The sequence below is a fragment of the Neopsephotus bourkii genome, unplaced genomic scaffold, assembly GCF_033783945.1.
Source record: "Neopsephotus bourkii isolate Nb327-2 ecotype Australia unplaced genomic scaffold, CSIRO-AGI_Nbou_v1 NB_894, whole genome shotgun sequence".
In the NCBI taxonomy this organism is placed as follows: domain Eukaryota; kingdom Metazoa; phylum Chordata; class Aves; order Psittaciformes; family Psittacidae; genus Neopsephotus; species Neopsephotus bourkii.
Genome location: NW_026901388.1, coordinates 437,295 through 453,982, shown reverse-complemented (window position 1 = coordinate 453,982; position 16,688 = coordinate 437,295). Strand labels below are relative to the sequence as shown.

The window sequence follows — 16,688 nt, the reverse complement described above, 5'->3', positions numbered from 1 at the left end:
CTTAACTCTTGGAATGCTTTCCTTTTTCATTTAATGAGAGAAATGTTTAGATTGGAGTGTAGAAAAGTCTGGTTTTCTCCTGGTTCCAACTTTCTTTAGAAATAAATCCATATGGCAGCATAAGCCAGCATTAACTTCAGCAATGGAACCTGTTTCCCTGATAATAAAAAATAATATCTGTTTCCCTGGCCTCTCATTTTGATTATAGATGAGTCAATGGCATAGCCCTTTAATATGTGGACTGAGAATGTCTAGACATACCTAGGCTAACCTGTTCCATCTTTTAACTAGCTGTTCCCTAGAAGCAGACTTCCATTCCATTCCCCTCCATACAACTAAAAATATTGCTTTCATTATCAGTCTTTGAAAAAATACAGGAGGAAAAAAAAAATGTTTCCATATTTCCAAGGTGAATTTTACCTCAATTTAAATGTACTGCATTCAAGGTTTCTAAGAGCAAGAATATTTTCTTTTAGCTTTTGCTTAATACATTTATAACCCATAATAATCACAGAATCAGAGAATCATTAGGCTTGGAAGGGACCTCTGGAGATCATCTAGTCCACCCCCTCTTGCCAAGGCAGGGCCACCTACAGCACACCACACAGAATATGTACGGGCAGGTTTTCAACGTCTCCAGAGTGGGAGAATTAAGTCAGTGGGGAAGCTTCTTTATGTATTATTTGACCTCACCAAGCACCTCAAACATATGTTAAAGCAAATATTTTCCAACATGTCATGGTTTAAGCCCAGCCAGTAACTCAGAACCACACAGCCGCTCGTTCACTCCCCACTCTTCTTCCCCCCCACTCCCAAAGAGATGCAGATGAGAATTGAAAGAATGTAAACCCCACGGGTTGAGATAAGAACAGTCCAGTAACTAAGGTATAATACAAAACTACTACTGCTACCATCAATAATAATAATAAGGGAAATAACAAGGGAAGAGAATATAATACTAAAAGGGGAACTAAAAATGAACCCAACGATAAACAGAAGTGATGCACAATAAAATTGTTTGCCACCCTCTGCCTGATACGCAGCCCAAACCGAACAGTGAACTGGGCCTTCCAGGTAACTCCCCCCAGTTTATATACTGGGCATGATGTGCTGTGGAATGGAATACCCCTTTGGCTCGTATGGGTCAGCTGTCCTTTCTGTGCTCCATCTCGGCTTCTTGTGCCCCTCCTCACTGGCAGAGCATGAGAGACTGAAAAGTCCCTGACTGGAGTAAGCATTACTTAGCAACAACTAAAACCATCAGTGCGTTATCAGCACTGTTCTCAGACTAAAGCTGAAACACAGCACTGCACCAGCTACTAAGGAGAAAAATAACTGCTACAGTTGAATCCAGGACACAATGATTCCACATATAAACTTACTATTTTATTAGGAATTTTATCTTTTTATATTATTTTTGTAGGACGAATAAACCAATCATGCCATAGACTGACCATACTACAGGTTATGGTGTTTCCTCAAAAAAGTCATCTTTACTGGTTGGTATTCCGCCTTATCAGTTGACACTCTGGTGATCAACATGTAGTTTACATAACAGCACATGTGGTCTCCAAGGACAGCTTTTACTTGGTCTACAAAAAAAAAAATCAACCACGAAACCAACAGAAAAATTCAATTTAAAAAGAAAGCAAATCTTCCTACAGTATTAATGTTATTTTTCCATCAAAGATGTTACTTTCTCATTACTACTTGGCATGAAGTACCAAGGGTTTCATGAATACTATTTGATTTTTTCAAATTTGATTGAAAACAGTAACAGGAAACAAATTTTAAATCAAATTTATTCTCTTTATCCGTGCAAACGAAACATGATACTATTCTCAAAATAAACCTGAAAGCTATTCTTTTCCTCCTTGCCTCTTACGCTTCAATATTAGAGACAATTTTCATTGCAGGTAAGAAGTTTCAAGCCTTACCATTTTCAACATTAGAGAATTGTATCAGAATTGTATTGGGAAACAGGTTGTAAACAGAGCTGTTGAAGACATTTATGTGACTTTTGGCCTGAAAAACTTCTATGATGCAAGAATAGAGTCTTAATACTTAAATTGTCTTGAGTTTTCCCAGAGAGGAACATGCAATCTACTCACAGGAAAACCTGCATAAAAGTCTATGGTATCCTAATTAAAGAGATAATACAGACATTTGCTCAAAAAAAAAAAATCCAAAACTACGTATTTTTATATCCCTATTTAAATAAACACCTTTTTGTTCCGAAGTGTGAGTACTTCTGCTTATCAGTAACTGAGGATTAATTATCCAGGCAATTTAGATTAACAGCAAATCTGTCAAATACATGAAAGCCAAACCTAAAGCTGACTTTTTTTGCAAGTATTGGAGAATTATAGTTACCAAAATTGTAAAGATTGAAAATACAGGAGATTGAATGCTATGTTAGAATCAAAATTAAAATTTTAATCAAAATAGAGTAAACCCCAAAAGATTTACTGCCTAACAGGTCTTGATCAACAGTTTACAGTGTTGGAATACCTTATACTATGAAAAATTGTTTGTTTATACATTAAATGTTGACTGAGGAGGTTCACTGTATCTGAAGTCGATTGTGATCTAGTCTGACATTAGGGTTTATGTCAATGACTAATCTTCACCAATTTCAAAAACATTTTGAAGACAGAACTCTTGGGGTTATTTTGTCTTAAACTTTAGCTAAGGACAGGAGAAAAGTGAGTGTAGAAGAATTTTATATAAGACTGCCTTAAAATTCTCAAAGACAGGAAGTTTCCTAAGGCTGGTCATCTGATTTAACTCTTTCCTAGGTATCTCACATAGTAGCCTGGTACTCCAGCTGTCAAATGAAATGTATAAGGTCTATGGTATTTGCCAACACAAACAAATGACCAACATGGAAGAAATAAATCATTGTGTATATACTGTTTAAAAATAAATAACAAACAAGCTTAAAACATAATTTTATTTAATTGCAACAGCACAAATTGCTTGGCTTATTCAAACATATAAAAACAACTGAACCTCTGCAGGTTAGCGGTTCTTCTTTCAAAGCAGTCAAACATACAGTGTGAAATAACAGTACATCATAGCTATAGTATATGAAATAAATATGTTTCTGAGTCATTATGAGACAGAAAGAAATGTTTGCATTGATACTGTATCATGAGTTATGAGTACAAATTTCCATGAAATATGCTCCTTTTTTAATTTTTTTCCCCTAAGGAAGATAAGGAATATTTAAAGTTAAAATTTGTAAAAGAATTTTGTAAGATTGTAAAGGAGACAGCAATTGTCCTTTTGTAAATTACATTAACAGATAAAAATTGTGTTCTTTCAGATTGTCCAATTACCATTTGAAATAGTAGTTGGTATATTTATAAAAAAAAAAAAAAAATCTGTAGTGTTTTTGGCCAAGAAACCAGATTAATCAGTCAACTCTAAGATAACAAATCAAACAGCAAGAATGAGCCTATGAAAAGTCTGTGTCTCTGTGAGTCATTCAAAGGGAACTGAGATTTTAGTTAGAGACTTGATCTTTCTGTCATGATACATGAGGGCAGTGAACCACAAGCCCAACGTAAACACAATGGTCTATTTGATAAGTTATGTTAAATTAAAAATATGCAATTTATATATACAGACAAAATTTAATTGGAAATACTTAGGTTATGCAGAAACTGAGGAAGGAAAAGAATAGGCTTAAAGACCTTTGTAATTTAAAATTAATTATTTATAAAACCAGAAAAATTACTATTTTTCTCAAACTTGAAAATAACAGTTTTGAGTTACAGCTGTATGTACACAAGATCACACAAACAACTTCAATATACCCTCATAGAGACGGCAGTTTTGAAGCCACTCTTTTTTTTTTTTTTTCTCCTAATTTTTAGTTTTGTAAGGGATAGATTTTTTTTCTCTTGGTTTAAAGAACTGTATAATCCTGACCTCATTATTTCAAACATGCAGATGCAACTGCAGAGTCACTGCAATGTCACAATACACCTAAATCCTTTTTATCATGTTCACAGGAACTTCATTATTTTAGGGTAGCATATTTAACTGATTCTGGGATAGAAACAAAGCAAAACAAAACAGAAAAGTTAGAATTATAGAATAGAATCATAGAATAGTTAGGGTTGGAAAGGACCTTAAGATCATCAAGTTCCAACCCCCCCTCACACTAAACCATATCACCCAAGGCCTCGTCCAGCCTGGCCTTGAACACTGCAAGGGATGAAGCATTCACAGCCTCCTTGGGCAACCCATTCCAGTGCCTCACCACCCTAACAGGAAATAATTTCCTCCTTATATCCAATCTAAACTTCCCCTGTTTAAGTTTTAACCCGTTACCCCTTGTCCTATCACTACAGTCCCTAATGAAGAGCCCCTCCCCAGCATCCCTATAGGCCCCCTGAAAAGTTACTCCATATTATCATGCACTGACATTTATATACATATGTACATAATGCAATGATTTTATGCTGTATATCATTGCTCTGTCTAAACAGTTCAAGCACCATATATTAACGATTTGTGATTTATATGATCAAAAGTTTATGACCTATAACATTTCCCATTAGTTCTACAGTTCGTGGATATGACACTGGAGAATTCCTAAAGCATTCAGCTGAAGAATGGTTCAGCAAGGTTATCCACAATTGGAGATTACTTCTTCAAGTATTCTACTTGAATGATAGTCTAGTAGAATACTTGAAGTATTCTACTATATGACTTCTTCAAGTATTCTACTCCTGATAGACCTATTTGACATACAGCATTACTTGGCAGTTCTTATGCAATGAATGCAGAAAGAGCTCACTTTGATGGCCCATGTACTTAAAACACTGAAAAGAAATGGAGGCATAGCAGTCCTGATGTTTATTTAAATGAACATTGTTACCAATTATTATATATTGCAACAACCACATTGCTACTTGCAGCAAACTGAAGGACAGGAAAGCTTTGTCCAGGCTGGCAGTGAAAAGAAAATTTTTAGCTGTTGCACAAAAGCTTTTTCTTGATCTTTCTACATCCTTCTAGAATTCAAAAGAGGATCAGTGATATGGGGTGTGATGTTTTAATGTTCCTTCCCCCAGACTATGGCTATATAATGCGGATTAGGGATTTTTCTTTATGCTGGTCATTTATGTAACAAAACAAACAACATTCTTCCTCTGGCAAAGTGGCCTAGTAATTTCTTTTTCATCTTTTCCCTGAGAAGGTAATCATTCAGCAGAGTACCAATTTATTGGAATGACAAGCAAATATACCTCCCAAATACTTCAGAAATTACAATATTTATGGATGAATCAACAAGGCTGGGTTAACCATGGCTTGGTTTCAACAGCTTTCTTCCTCCTACAAATTAACAAGCTGAAGACCAATAAAATACATTTTTTTTGGCAGGAATTTTGCTGCAGGGTCACCTATCACCAATGTTAGAGTTCAACTGGTTCAGTGAAGTTGCCAGCAACTTGGTTTCATCTCTTCGTAGTTCAGCTCAGTAATGAATACTCATACAGAGAAATGGGAACTTCTGTTAGCTTTGGGTAGTAGTTGCTCTGCAAGAGTAGTGAAAACATTCACCTCTTTTCCAGATTATTTTAGGAATCCAGTCTAAAAATATTTTCAGAATGGGATTTCAAGAGGGTGGTAAGAAAAGCTGACTTACAATTAAATGGTTATCCTTACTAGAAGACCAAAGAGGTTTGGGTCAGTAAATATCAACCTTTCATTTGAGCCTAACTTTTCACATATCTCATGTTTTCATTCTGTACATAAATAGCTCTAGCAGTTCATCTACAACCATTTGTGACCTCAGTAGTGCACATCCATATACAAACATCACACTCATCTGAAACTAAGGAGTTTGATCTCCTCATTAGGCAAGTCAACTGTCTAATATACTGAACTTGACCATGGTAGATTTTAACGTGATTTGGATTTGATTCTATGATCTTTCAGTGTTCATTCTGTCACGACTAACAATGTAGAGTCCAAATAACTGAAAATTTGGTATCTGTTTTCTATGTATTTGCTGTTATTGATCATTCTATCAAACTCCTCTGTATATGTGAAATTTATTTAAAGGGCAATGTCTGGTTTTCGATACAGTGAGCTGCCAGACAGTTTCACTTGGTCCCTAAGTTCTCATATGTGACGGTGTGAGATACTAATTTAACACATTTAAAATGAACTTCAAGTGGCATTGACATGCTAGTTCTTCTCTATTCTCTTAAGAAAGGTCTGTAACAGAAACTGTATGAGTGATTTTTAGTCTTAGTAAATGCAAAAACATCAAGCTTGAACAAGATTCTTATGTTGGGGAAGATGTACAGTTTACAATATTCATTGTTTTAATATCACTGGTTAAATTCACTTAAGCAAGATTTATGAGACTACATACAATAGTCATATAGCTCACATGGTATAATAGTAACTGCTACTATTTCCACGATTAAAAAAAAAAAAAAAGAAAAAAGTTTCTGCCAATGACAAACACTTTTACTTTCTAATAACACCTTATAAGTCATATTTCATATATTGCATTCTAATTTTCTATATCAGCACACAGAAAAAAAAGATTAAAAGAAATTTTAAGTAAAAAGTCAGTCTGTGGCTAGACACAAGAAAAATACTCTAAGTATTAGGCAAACCCAAGTAAGAGACCTCCCTTTAGGTTTAAAAAGGAGAACAAGCCAAACAAGATCATAAAGGGATGTTTCTGTTTTAAGACAAAAATAAGAGCAATAGCTATCGACCCCTCCCTCTGCATCACATTTATAACATTGCACTTACAAATACTTTCCTACTACTTTGAATATTTCTCTACTTGCCAAGCCTATATTATGATTACCTAGGTATAAACATATCACTACATTTTAAATAAATAGAAAGGTTATTTTTCAAAGTGAATTCCCCCCAATGTGCAGTTAAAAGTCATCTGTAGAGTTGGACTTCAGTGATAGGTCCTAACTAAAATAATCTCAATAGTAGAGTGAATATTAAGCCTATGTATTTCCTTCCTTAGAGTTTCAGTGCTGTAGTGGATAGGTCTCACTACATAATCAGTAAATCACTGCTGGCTCCCCAAAGGAGTCCCAGTCCTTCCTCTGTCTTCTGTTCTTTTCACCTAGGATGAACAAATTACCAAGGGACATCTCAGACTGCAAACTCATTAGCTCTTCTCTAATTATAGGCACACACGTAACTACCAGGCATTTGTTCTCACTTATTTATCTGCATAAGTCCCTGAAAGGGGTGACCTAGCAAACCTAGCACAGACCTGACAAGATCTATTCCTATGAAAAGAAAAATCAGGATACCTGTCTAGAAAGATTCACAAGAATTCAGTGATTTTAAAGTATCAGAGACTGTTTAAGTAGGTAGCAGTACACAAAGACAACAAGCTAAGACCCCCTCAACCTATTCCAAAGGCAAACCAAACAAAACAAAGAACCAGCCACTATATAGTAACAAGTTCCAAAGAAGTTTTAATTTCAAATATTCTGAACTACAAACTCAGGTCCAGACTTTTGACCAACTATCACTAAAATGAATTACTGCTGTAAAAATGAAAGATGGTATGTGTGTTAATAGCTATCAAAAAGAGATTCAGGAAGAATTCAAGCAGCCACAAACTAGGGGGGGTGGGGTGTGGTGGTGGGTGTCAGATTTTAGTATCATCAAGCAAATTAGATGAAAATATATTTTAAATAAATAAGCAAGAACCCCCTTCCAAAAATATTAGACACACATATACTATCTAATGGGCAAGTGACTATATTGGTTATGTAAAGGATACTTCCCCACCAATGTAGCAGTCTTTGACACAAACAGTCACTTAGGTAGCTAAGCATAGCTGCAAGCATACTTGTCTTTTTAAACAACTTTTTATAATCTTTCCCATCAATGAATCTTAAAACACCTGTAGCTGTCTTATAAAGGCTATTTTGTGGATTGTAAACTAATTAAGAAGTAAGAATATGTATTTCTGTATACTGTATAAGTGGTCAACATGTGCTACTAACAGTCCCAAAGGAATCTGTGCTGAGATCTATAACTTTCAACACTAATCTATAAAAAAGGTTAACTAGGGAAAACTTTTCCCTGATACAAATGCTGAATTCAAGACAATGAAAACAAAATGTTACTGTAAAGTGTTAAAATATCTGTGACACCAAGGCTTTAAAGATTGAATAAACTACCCTGAATATAAAGACACGGGATACATGTGGAACAGGAAAATGCATCTGGGACACTGGTGATTGGCTGCCAATTACCCTTTGAATATTCAGTCAGCAGGATATCTGCAATTAAAATACCTCGCTAGAGTTAATAACAGTTGTCAAAAAAGTGCATTAACATGCCTACGGGATTAATTCCCAACTTTCTTAACTGCATCTATGTGAGTAAAGCAAGGTTTAACATGTGCTGTGTGCTCCCAGGTGAATATATTTCCATGTTTTATGTGATGATAGTTCAAACTAACTGAAATCTTGTAAAAATATTATTTAATTAAAAGACATGCTGCAAATACAGAGAAATGGAAATTTTGTAAATGATCTCCATTCACACAAATGTACCAAATCATAACCTTGTTTAATCAAGCACAGCCAACAAACTTCCACTTGACTAGTTTCCACTAAGTTTTTATAAGATCTTCATAAAGAATATAATGAAGTATGGACTGAATGAGAAATCAGTGAGGTGGATCTAAAACTGTCTGAATTACTGGGCTCAGAGGATGGCTATCGGTAGAACAAAGTATAGCAGCGGATCAGTAGCTAGCTATGTACCCCAGTGGTCAATCCTGTGTCCAGTCCTGTTCATCTTCATTAATAATGGGAATGATGGGACAAAGTGTACACTCAGCAAGTTTGCAGACGGCACAAAACTGGGAGGACTGGCTGATATAGCAGAGAATCTTGCTGCCATCCAGAGGGGCCTCAACAAGCTGGAGAAATTATCTTACTGGGACCTCATGAAGTTCAATAAGGAAAAGTAAAAAGTCCTGCCCTTGAGGAAAAACAGCCCCATGCACATGATGGGTCTTTTGTATTTTACTGTAGCTCTACTGTCCAATCTATTTTTATAGCACAGCAACAGTTTCCTAACTTATTTTGTACAATTCAAGAAACTTTATCTTTTGCTAGATACAAGCTAGCATGTCTTTGAGTTGGTCTCATTTTATTCCAAATGCACCTCTAATTGTAAACACACTTTTTAAAAGCAGAAACATCTTTAAGACTAGAATTTGTCTCAGAAGTCTAAGCAACCATTACTTTTCTTGTTCAGATGTCCAAAGTAAAATCTAGGAAGAAGTCTGATGTCTCTCTCTATATTGAAATGCTTATGAATGGATTCCTGTTAAACCATTCAACAATATTATGCTTCCAGGATGGATCTAGGAACTCAGGCTGCATGCAGTAAATTGGAATTACATTAATTTTTCATTCAGCTTAGTCAATGAAAATGTATTTCTGTAGCTGAAAATGAATGCCAAGGAATTGTTTTAGAATTTAAATAAAGCTCAGTTTTTGCAGTAATTAATTAAAAAGGAGGATATTTTTGTTCATCTGACATACTTAAAGGAAAGCAAGCAAATAATGCCAGAACAAACAGATTTATATGTGAGCACAAACACTCAATTATGGAATTGCTCCAGCCTTCATTTCATTTTGTCAAGGTTCTCTTTCCCCTCAAGCAGCAAAGTAGTCTGCCAGCTGCTAATGAGGTGAAAACAAACAGGGAAAATTAGAAATTTTATAATTATCATATTTTCTACTATAAATATTAATTTGTTAAAAATTAGTTTGACAATTTTTATAAGATTCTAAATTTAAAGGTGGAAAAGAATAAAAACAGTTTGAAAGCAAAAAAAAATCTGATTCCATATAGTATCATTTAATCCTTAGTTTACATTTGTTACATCTGATATGTCAAATTTTACCCAGTATGTTCATATCTCACCGTAGAGATAACAATTTACACTTTGTTACACAGTGCCATTATGTATTACTCTAAAAAAAAAGTAGAAACATAGAATCATAGAAGAGTTAGGGTTGGAAAGGACCTTAAGCAAATCTAGCTTCAACCCCCCTGCCATGGGCAGGGACACCTCACACTAAACCATGCCACCCAAGGCGTTGTCCAACCTGGCCTTGAACACTGCCAGGGATGGAGCACTCACAGCCTCCCTGGGCAACGCATTCCAGTGCCTCACCACCCACACAGTAAAGAACTTCTTCCTTATATCCAATATAAACTTCCCCTGCTTAAGTTTTAATCTATTACTCCTTGTTCTGTCACTACAGTCCCTAAAGAAGAGTCCATCCCCAGCATCCCTATAGGCCCCCTTCAGATACTGGAAGGCTGCTATGAGGTCTCCATGCAGCCTTCTCTTCTCCAGGCTAAACAGCCTCAACTTTCTCAGCCTATCTTCATATGGGAGGTGCTCCAGTCCCCTGGTCATCCTCATGGCCCTCCTCTGGACTTGTTCCAACAGATCCATGTACTTTTTATGTTGAGGACACCAGAACTGCACACAATACTCCAAGGTCTTGACAAGAGCAGAGTAGATGGGAAGGATCACCTCCTTCGACCTGCTGGTCACACTCCTTTTGATGCAGCCCAGGATACGGTTGGATTTCTGGGCTGCGAGCACACACTGAAGCTGGCTCATGTTCATTTTCTCATCAACCAACACCCCCAAGTCCTTCTCCACAGGGCTGCTCTGAATCTCTTCTCTGCCCAACCTGTAGCTGTGCCTGGGATTGCTCCGACCCAGGTGTAGGACCTTGCACTTGTCATGGTTAAACTTCATGAGGCTGGCATCAGCCCACCTCACGAGTCTGTCAAGGTCCCTCTGGATGGCATTCCTTCCCTCCAGCGTATTAACCGAACCACACAGCTTGGTGTCATCGGCAAACTTGCTGAGGGCGCACTCTATCCCACTGTCCATGTCACTGACAAAGATACTAAACAAGACCGGTCCCAACACCCATCCCTGAGGGACACCACTCGTTACCGGTCTCCAGCCGAACATTGAGCCATTGACCAGAACACTTTGCGTGCAGCCATCCAGCCAGTTCCTTATCCACCGAGTGGTCCACCTATCAAATTGATGTCTCTACAATTTAGAGAGAAGGATGTTGCGTGGGACAGTGTTGCACGCTTTGCACAAGTCCACGTAAGTGACGTCAACTGCTCTACCCTTGTCCATCAGTTCTGTAGCCCCATCATAGAAAACCACCAAATTGGTCAGGCAGGATTTCCCTTTAGTGAAGCCATGCTGGCTGTCACCAACCACCTTGTTATTTTTCATGTGCCTTAGCATGCTTTCCAGGAAAATCTGCTCAAAGATTTTGCCAGGCACAGAGGTGAGACTGACTGGACTGTAATTCCCTGGGTCATCCATTTTCCCCTTCTTGAAAATGGGGCTCATATTTCCCTTTTTCCAGTCTTCCAGAACTTCACGTGACTGCCATGATTTCTCAAATATGATGGACAGCGGCTTAGCAACTTCATTTGCCAGATCCTTCAGGACCAACGAATCGATTTTATCAGGTCCCATGGACTTGTGTATGTTCAGGTTTTTAAGATGATGTCAAACCAGACCCTCTCCTACAGTGGGCCCAAGGTCTTCACTCTCACAGTCCCTGTGTCTGCCTTCCAAGACTTGGGTGGTGCGGTCAGAGCCTTTGCCAGTGAAAACCAATGCAAAGATGTCATGAAGAACCTCAGCCTTCTCCAAATCCTATGTAGCCAGTTCTCCTGATAGCTTCCAGAGGGGGCCTACGTTGTCCCTAGTCTGTCTTTTATTTGCTACGTACCGATAGAATCCCTTCCTGTTATCTTTAACATCCCTAGCCAAGTTTAATTCTAACTGGGCCTTAGCTTTCCTAACCTGGTCCCTAGCTTCCCGGACAACATCCTTGTATTCTTCCCAGGCCGCCTGTCCTTGCTTCCACTTTCTATAACACTCTTTTTTCGTTTGAATTTTCCTCAGGAGCTCCTTATCCATCCAAGGAGGTCTCCTGGCCCTCCTGCTGCACTTCCTTCTAGTTGGGATGCAACAATCCTGTGCTTTTAGCAGGTGATCCTTGAAAATCAACCAACAGTCTTGGGCACCCCTGCCCTCTAGGGCTATATCCCATGGAATCTTACTAAGCAGGTTCCTGAAGAGGCCAAAATCTGCTCTTTTGAAGTCCAGGGCAGTAATTACCATTATGCTTTTTAGGGCATTTTAACCTTGTCCTCAATGGGATAAGTACAATCAGGCCTATCAAACTGTACTATAAAACTCTCATACAGTCCATTAAGTTTACATGGGACAGTAGATTTCCTCTAACACAAAGAAATCAACTGATTCACAGTAGTTTCTGAGGGATATATTGCAACATAGTCATAGGTTGGATTTACCATGAGCTACTTTACATGCATGGAGGCTTAAAAAGTTCTGAGACTTGAATCGCTCTCTATAGATGCTCCTGCCTTTGTTTCAGTTCATGATGGAGAGAGTATCACAGGTAGGATATTAATCTAGCTTCAGTGAACTGTTTCTGGGCCAAAGCTGCATGACCAATAGCATATGGGGTACAATCCTAACTCTGTGCAAATCATCCAGGTTTGTAATTCCTTGTCACTAAAAAATTGCACAGCCAAACTCTTGGTTTTCTTTTCTTTTTTTCTTTTTTTTTTTTTTTTCTTACGAAAATACCCCTGAGAGGGCAGGTGCAAAATTTTAATTAACTCAGTAGGTAATTATATTTTTTTATCTGATCTGCATTACAGGCCTCTTGAATATTCTGCTCTTGTTGTCCACCTGCAGAACTCCCTTTGGAAGAAATCTAAATACTGCATAAAGAATTAGTGTATGAGGTGATTCTGTGGAGGGGAATGAGAAAGTGTCCTGCAGATGTAACAGACAGTTCTGGTTCTGCAAAGGCTGAAACAGACTTGGAAGAAAAGAGTATCATGGTGTATGAAAAAAAAAATAAGGGCGACTGAGTGGATTTCTTCCTTAGTTCCGATTTTCAGTAGTGTTACTGCAATGATTTCCACAGGGGCCTACTGACTGAGAAAGTAAAAACTGGGATCATTGATACGTTATAGGGAAGGATCTTCAAGGAGGGCGAGTATCTATCCCTAAGCCAGCCAATGTTTTTTGAAAGTCAAAGTAGGTTTCCACATAGCGTGTTGTCATGATTTTTATTAGCTGGGACAGAGGGTGGTGAGGCACTGGAACAGATTGTCCAGAGAAGCTGTGGATGCCTGTCCTGGTTTAATCTGTAGCAGTTACTTTTCTTCCTAGTAGCTGGTGCAGTGCTGCGTTTCAGCTTTAGTCTGAGAACAGTGCTGGTAACACACTGATGTTTTCAGTTGTTGCTCATTAATGCTTACCCTGAACAAGGACTTTTCAGTCTCATGCTCTGCCAGTGAGGAGGGACACAAGAAGCCAGATGGATGTAGACACAGGGCACCTGACCCAAACAAGCCAAAGGGATATTCTATACCACAGCACATCGTGCCCAGTATATAAACTGGGGGAAGTCACCTGGAAGGCCAGATTGCCTTAATGAGGTTCAGCAGTTTCTGTAAATAGACTGTTTTCCCTACAGGAGTGGGGTGGTAGGCATTACTATGTGTGTGCAGGTGATGTGAAGAATGCTCCCTTGTAACAGAGAGCTACTGATGTACAGGCCCTAGGTTGTAGTACATCTCTTGAGTTTAATACCTTTACTGTATCTCCCACTTCCTATGCCTGCAGGAAAAAAAACCAACCCAATAATTACTTATTTTATTCCTCCCCTCCCTTCTTCACTCCTGTTTCAGTCTGTCTGCACTGGACCCGCTACAGTGAAACAAAACATATGGAAATTGTTTTGCCAAGGAATACACTTAAAACCAAATATGGGCAGACAAATCTCTTTCATTTGAAAAGAACATGCAGTGTTCCAGAAATAAAATTCACAGATTTACCAGAAATTCAGCACTGCAGAAAGGCAGAAGAACTGGAGATTCAAGAAATAGTCCTGTAATAGCTCCAGCAGAGGAACACAGCTTTAGACTAATATACCAGTCAAGAACATACATTTTAATCAGAAAATCTGGGGTCCCAGATATTAACCTCAAAGAAATTCAGTGGCTTTCAGATAAGATTTAAGGTCAGGGCTGATACTAATTCACCAGACATCTAAATACATCCACAATAATTTATTTTCTTTAAAAAGATATGAATAAAGTCAGCACACGCTTTACAGAGGCCTTGAATTTATTGTGTATGTCTTTCTGAAGAAACCCATCCTACACTGCAGGCTGAGGCCCCCTATATTTATCAAAGCTTAGATAATAATCTGAATAAGATAGAATATTACTCTGTCATGGTAAAAATGGATGGTGGCATTGCGAGGGCCACTTTACAAAAGATTTTCAGGAAGCTTAAAGTCCCATTCACTATGAAATAAAAGGTGTTTTAACAACTGGATTCACAAATACATAACCTGTATTGTTATTACAAAGATTGTTGCACTGATATAAAAAGCATATAAAAAGTTTCTTCCACAGAAATTCTTAATATATAGGAAATCACAATATTTATTACTTAAGCCACGTAAATTGTTCAATACAGTATTAAAAAAGAAACCAAAAATAATTTGCAGTTTTACTGAAACTTCGGTCATAAGCCATCAACAGTCCTTTTGCTTTCTCCTTTGCATGAGACTTTGAGACATTAGAAAGAGTATTTACTATTGAACACCACTAACTGACCTCACAAGCTATTTCAGTTGCTGTTTAATCTAAAATAGCATCTTTACTGCTTCTTTAACTTATGCTAAATGAGAAAAAAAATGTTTAAAATGTAGTTTAATAGTACTTTCGAACACAATTTAAAAGGGTATTTGTCCCTCCTGTTGAATCCTAATTCAAGAAGCTTATAGGCACCATACATTTTCCACACAAAATGTCTCCAGACATTCTCTACCACATATGCAAAAGATCTGGCAGTGCTGCCAGTGCCACATTTTTCTCGAGGCTGTGGAGTAGCCTTTGCTATTTCTCTGCATTCTTGCACAGCCATGCTCTGGTTAGCACTCTCAAATCATGCGAGTTAGTTTTACGTCTGTGCAAAATGCTGCAGGAAATGACCACTTGCTTCTGAAAGAGCAAAGTTTGCTGTTCTTCTGTTCGTTCACCAACTCCATTCAGACCTCTCCTTCATATTCAGTTCTCTGCCTTGGAGGTGTTGAATATGTTTCTCCCTTGAGAGCATTCCACTACAGCTCTTACCTTTTTGTCTTTTAGACACTATCTGCTTTATGATGACTGGATTTCCATTTTGTGAAGGAAGTATTTTTACCTCCATGGGTTTTAAACACAGCTGGATTTCTTTTGTACTGAAGAGAATAATGTAAACCAGATGGTTTCATATAGTTGCAGATTTATATGCTCAGTTTCCTCTAGCTAAAATACTACCATTCCAGCAACAGAATGCAGAATAATGTGGGAGTTTTAATCTGATACCTTCACTTTGGACAAATATGCACCTTTTCATAAGCCAAATATTTCCATACAGCAGTCCTTTGTACTGGTAGTAGTGGTAGGAAAGTAAATGAAACCACACTGCAAAAGAAATCCAGCTGTGGTGAATTGGATCATGATTCTCAACACTCTCTGCACAGCAATGAATATGTGTGAGTCCCTCCTCACTTGTAATTCAGACTTCTGTTTTATAACCCACTTTAAAAAGATGGAATGCAGTTACGTCAGAGCTGTTATGCCTTCATAACAGACTGTTAGGTGAAACAGGGAGGCAGTAGGTAAATATCTTCCTCCCTTTGCTTATCCTGACATGACAGACTAGTTAAGGACTGACACAGCTTTAATGCAAATGTGAAAATAGAGCATTCCCTCCACATGAGAAAGTAATTGATTGGAAGGGCACATATTTTCTTAAGCAGTAAGAACTTACCCCGGTTCATTCCAGCAAGCCCAGTACCTTATAGCTGCCAAACTCCTCATTGCAAGTGAAGTCACCGCAGGGCTATTCTAACTGCAGATAGTCCCTTACGCACAAAAGAGCTGGGCACTTCCTATAGCGGTAGGATTTAGGTCTTAGCTCTTAAGCTTCTGTCATCCCTCTAGCATAGCTTGCATTTCCACTGTGAAGAATGAAGACTGTGTTGACAGTGTGGAATGAAAGAGGAGATGAGAATTAAGGCAGGCCCAAAGCACCCTTCCCTTTTCACTGCAATTATTTCCACAAGTGAGCACAGAAAAAATATTTTCTAAGTATGGTGCAGTATAAATTGTTGAGTAAGAATGGAGAAATTGCAGATGAAGATTTCATGGGGTATTCCAGTACAATGTCCTCTGCTTTGGGTACACTCAGAAGCAACTTTTTGGCTGAGACTGTTCCAGTTTTAAGATACCATGAGCTTGTTGCCATGAGCTAAATGGCAATAACTCCAAAACAGTTGTATTAAGACAGCAAATTATGTGATCTTTGCCTAAAAAATGTTCTTGCAGGAGAGAGAAGAGGGAAGGAGTATTTATGGCTATCTACTCTAAAAGGTCAAAACAATTAAAGTTTTGACAATTAAACAATTAAAGCAAAATCATAATTATCTTCCTTGCAGAATGACCTTTAAGAGATTTTAGGCTATAACAAATAATACGGCAAATCAACAACAAAA

At 37.8% G+C, this 16,688-nt stretch overlaps 1 protein-coding gene across 1 annotated transcript in view; it reads right to left on the bottom strand.

Moving 5' to 3' along the window:
* The window catches only part of LOC133214481 (uncharacterized), a 55,076-nt gene extending 43,686 nt beyond the window's left edge, over positions 1 to 11,390 (bottom strand). Inside the window, exon 1 of the mRNA XM_061357392.1 lies at positions 11,059 to 11,390. The gene's annotated coding sequence lies outside the window, so the exon portion shown is untranslated. The remainder of the gene's footprint in view (positions 1 to 11,058) is intronic.
* Between the last annotated feature and the right edge of the window lie 5,298 nt (positions 11,391 to 16,688).